Source organism: Triticum dicoccoides, chromosome 6A, assembly GCF_002162155.2.
Source record: "Triticum dicoccoides isolate Atlit2015 ecotype Zavitan chromosome 6A, WEW_v2.0, whole genome shotgun sequence".
In the NCBI taxonomy this organism is placed as follows: Eukaryota; Viridiplantae; Streptophyta; class Magnoliopsida; order Poales; family Poaceae; genus Triticum; species Triticum dicoccoides.
Window position 1 is genome coordinate 283,860,384 of NC_041390.1, and position 5,064 is coordinate 283,865,447.

Here is a 5,064-nt window from a genome sequence, read left to right on the forward strand (position 1 = left end):
CCGCAGAGTACCGGAAGAGGCCTCCAGATGGGATCACGGAAGAAAAAAGATTTGGGCGGCGGAATAATTGTTTCTATGGATGCTCTAGGGGTTTTCTAATATTTGAGAATTTATAGCGCTAAAATTAGGTCAGGTGGAGCCATGAGGGGCTCACAAGACATCTAGGCACGCCTACCTGCAGGGCACGCCTTGTTGCCTTGCCATCTCCTTGTAGGTCTTCTGGTCCTCCCTCGATGCTTCTAGGGTCTCTTATGTCTAAAAAATTCATCAAAAAGTTTCGTCGTGTTTGGACTCTGTCTGGTATAGATTTTCTGTAAAACCCTAAACAAGCAAAGAAAACAGCAACTGGCATTAGCACCTAGGTTAATTGGTTAGTTCCCAAAAATGATATAAAATTTCATATAAAGTATATAGGATTGATAATATAATAGCATGAAACAATCAAAATTTATAGATACGTTGGAGACGTATCAACGAGCTCCTGGGCAGTCTTGGACAGGTGGTTGAGGGGATCCTAGGACACCAGCTTCTTTTGGGGGTCGTTGACATAGGCCGTCAGGCTAGCCCCAAGGTCGGAAGCATAAAACCTGAATTTATGCCATTCCTGTACGAACTTCGGAAAAGCAATCGCGGAAAACTTGGTTGTAGGACGAAGCTGCAGGGTCACCGCCTCCAAGGCCGCAGATGGCCTTGCTTGCTCTCTTATAACAGTGGTTGGGTAATCCCCAAGTGTACGGGTGAAGTGACCTAGAAATAAGTATTTCCCTCGATTGGGAACCAAGGTTTATCAAACCAACATGAGTACTTCCAACAGACAAAGTCCTCGGTACCTCCACACAAAACACAAGACAATCTTGCCCCCAACGTTTCAACAAGGTTGTAAAACTTCTTGTCCTGCTAATTACAAGGGTAAATTGCATGGTATGGTAGAAATTGATAGATAGGTAAAATTAATAAAATGGTACAACAAATAAAAGTACTTTTGATGATGTTTTCTGTAAAGGAAGGGACCATAGGTTCAGTAGTGGCATCTCTCCAAGCAGGCAAGTGTGGTGTAGTGAATAAACTATAGTTGGGTAGCGACTAAATTGCAATATTTGTACTTATGACTATGAAATTCATGGCATAATATTTCATAGACGTTACATCCGTGATATGTAGATCGATATCCACCTACATCTACAACTAGTACTCCACCCTAAGACCACTATCGAACATGCATCTAGAAGCATTATGTTCATCACAAACAGAGCATTGCAATAAGCATGATGACATAATGTAGACAGTACAACTATCATCTAAGTGTGATAAGAAACAATTGTTTTATCCTTAGTAGCAACAATACAATATGTGTCTTATTCCTGTCTGTCACTGGGATATAGATCACTGCAAGATTGAACCCACTACCATGAACAACTCCCTCTAAAAAACCACCTATCAATCTTTGCCAAAGACAACAAATAGATCGAAAAGCATACATGGCTACGTATTTATGCAACAAAGAAACTTCAAAATATTCAATATAATTCAATGAATAATCTAATCATAAAGTGTGAACTCATCATATATCCCAACAAACACAACCAACGATTACATCATATTGATCCCGATAGTGTGAGGCAGGTCACGAGAACTTTGTAATGAATCACAAGGGAGAGAGTACGCATCGAGCTATGATATGGACCCTAAGGTCCTAAGGAAGTTACTCACACATGTTCATGATGATAGCAAGGTTGATGAAGATGACTCTAGTGATGAATTCCCCCTTCGCCAGGGTGCCAGAACAGGCCACCAGAGTGGATCTACATGGAACAGAAACTTGTGACAATAGAAAAAACTGTGATGAAATGGTACCGAGGATTTCTCAAAGTCGAATGAAATGAGGTACGGTGGTGGTCAAGGGTCCCACACGGCCACCTCCCGTGGATGGGGCTCTAGTCGCGCCACCTAGACGTGTGGGGTCATGTGGTGCCACCTGGCACCTCCTGACACTTTCTGGAATCCCATGTACTTGTAAAAAAATCATTAAAAATCCCCAAGGTTTTCGGAGCTCCGGAGATATAGATTTCTGAAAAGTCAAAAACATGCAAAAGCAACAACTAGCTTTGGGCATGGGATTGCTAGGTTAATCTAGAAAAACAATAAAATTTCTATAAAAGGTGTTCAGAAGTGGTATCATAATAGCATGAAACAGTAAAAAAATTATAGATACGTTTGAGACGTATCAGCATCCCCAAGCTTAATCCCTGCTCACGCTCGAGTAGGTACATAATAAAACAAAGATAGTTTTTAATGTGGAAACCTAACATGTTCTTGGTCTGTAAGTGTTGTGAACTAAACATAAAAGTGATTCAAGGCAATATTCTATAATTAATAACAAGAGAATAGCATCAAAATGTGCAAATAAAATAAATCTTGCTTTTCATGGTTCAATGTCTTCATGTAAAACCAATCAATACTAGTATGTATCAAATTCATGGTTCCAAATGCTAAATTATTTATCACATCTAAACACCATATCATAACACAACCTAGAGCACCGGTCAAGTATCCAAATCCATGACTCCCCTTTTCAACTACTCAGCACTTTGCTTGGTGCCAATTCACCAAGATTAAATCTTCACACCTAAATGGAAAATAGAATGATGATAAAGGTTTTAAAACAAGTCAAAAACTAATAAAGTCTCGCACCAATGCAGCTCACCATTAGGTAATGGGGAGGCCATGCAATCGATATTGGTGTGAGGAGTAAGGATTGTTATGCAATGGATGCACTAGAGCTATACGTGTATGAAAGGTCTCCAATGATCTAGTGGGTGTGCATCCAACTTCCTTGCTCATGAAGACCTAAAGCATTTGAGGAAGCTCGTCATAGGAATATGCAAGAAAAGTTCTATCATTTAAAATTCACACTAGTGTAATCATGAAACATATAAAAACTCTATATATGTAATAATGGTGCTCTGAAGCATGAGTATGTATAAAGGATAGTAGTATGCCCCCTCTCTATTTTATTCTCTCTCTCTCTTTTCATATTTTCTTTTTATTTATTTTTTACCCTTTTCCTTTGGCTCTTTGGCTCGTTTTTCTTCTTTTTTTTCTGAAGTAGATGCACTGATATGGGGTTACCCGATCTTCTTGGAAGATATGCTTGACGAATGAATCAATTCCACCTCAAGGGTATGAAGGAAACCCTTGATCCCAGCCAACAACATTGTTGGGTAAAGGATAACTAGTGGAACCTGATGAGACCAAAGCCGAGTACTGCAAATGCAACAACCAGCAACAAGTATTCCCCCAACCACTCTTAGTTTCCAATCCACGCAACCTCGCACAAAGTTGGAAGCACGAACAGGTCGCTGCCTCAATAGTTACTATTGTAAAATCATAAAGTGAGTTTACCCTCTCACAAGGCAACATTACAAGAGCTAAGGAGGAAGTGAACTCTCAAACAAGATTTTGGTTGCACTCAGCTAACCTATTCTGAAATCAAACTGCCAAAGAGTTGTGGCTGAAGTGGGGAAAGGGGTATTTATACTAGGAAAAACCCTCATAGTTTAGGTGTGAAACTACTCCAAAAGATGGGCTCAAAGTCATGCTAACTAGCTCGACAAGGGAGCAAACTCATGGAGTCTCGTGCAACAATTAATGGTCTAGACAACTTGCATTGGAACTCTCATACCCTTTGATTCGGTACTCCAAATGTTGCACCATTTGATTTTTCCTGAAAGTAGGCTTCATATGTTGTCTAATTTGTACTCCCACATGTCCTGGATACTCATATATTTGCATGCATGGTGCATCAAGTTTTGGGACTAATTCTGGAACTACGCATGCAACAATAGATTGCTAGGATGGCTTACTATTCTTCTCGAGATGTAACTAGTTGGCCTTGTCACCAAAACATGCTTTACATCAGAGGTGAAACTTGTTCTCTTGAAACTTGGTGTATGGGCTTTATAACTTGTTTCTTTATGAGCTAAACTTGTTTCTCCATGTGCTGAAAGTTGTTGGTAGCCCTCAGCATTGTACCTAAGTAAAATCAGCACACAAGATTTAGGCAGTATAAGTACTCGTGGATAGTTGAATTATGATCAGCTAGGAGCGCATTCACCTCTTGTTCTATTTGTTTGGCATGGTTCCTTGTCATGGGACCCAAATAGGTCTTCTTTGTAGAAGCTTCATTTGATAGCTGAGATTTATGATGAGGAGAAGATGATAAACGAGGTGAATTGTAACGCCCCGTATGTAACTTGCCATATTTGTATTCCAACTCTTGCCATTTTAGGCTCTAAGTTATGATATTCCCTCGTGGTTGGGTTTTGTCTTCGTTTTTCTTTTGTCCATGTCATGCATTTCATATCATTTCACCATGTGCATCGCATTTGCATACGTGTTCGTATCATGCATCCGAACATTTTCCTCGTTGTCCGTTTTGCGATCCGGCACTCCTACGTCCTCCGGCGCCCCCTTTTGCCTCTTTTCGTGTGCGAGTGTTAAACATTCTCGGATTGGACCAAGATTTGCCAAGCGGCCTTGGCACACCACCGGTAGACCGCCTATCAAGTTTCGTGCCTTTTGGAATCCGTTTGATACTCCAACGGTTAACCGAGGAACCGTAAAGGCCTCATGTGTGTTGCAGCCCAACACCCCTCCAAAGTGTTGCAAAACCCATCCAAACCCCCTCCATCCTCTCGGCCATTCGATCACGATCGCATGGCCGAAAACTGCACTCCATTTGGACTCTCCTAGCTTCCCCTACCTATAAATATGTGCACTCATCCGAATTTTCGGGCGAAACCCTAGATCTCCCCCCTACTCGCGCCGTCGGACACGTCCGTCCGGGTCGGACGTGTCCGCGCCGCCGCCACCAGCGAATCGCCGTCTGCCACATCAACGGGTCGTGCCCCACTTCATCGCCTCCGCCGTCCGGCCCGTTCGGGCCCGCCGCCGGCCCCCACGGCCCAACTCCTCCACGCCGCCGCCCGCTCGGCTGCCCGCGAGCTCCCCTCGCCGCATCGCCTCCTTGCCCAGCTCCGGCCGCCGCCTCGCCACTGCGGCACG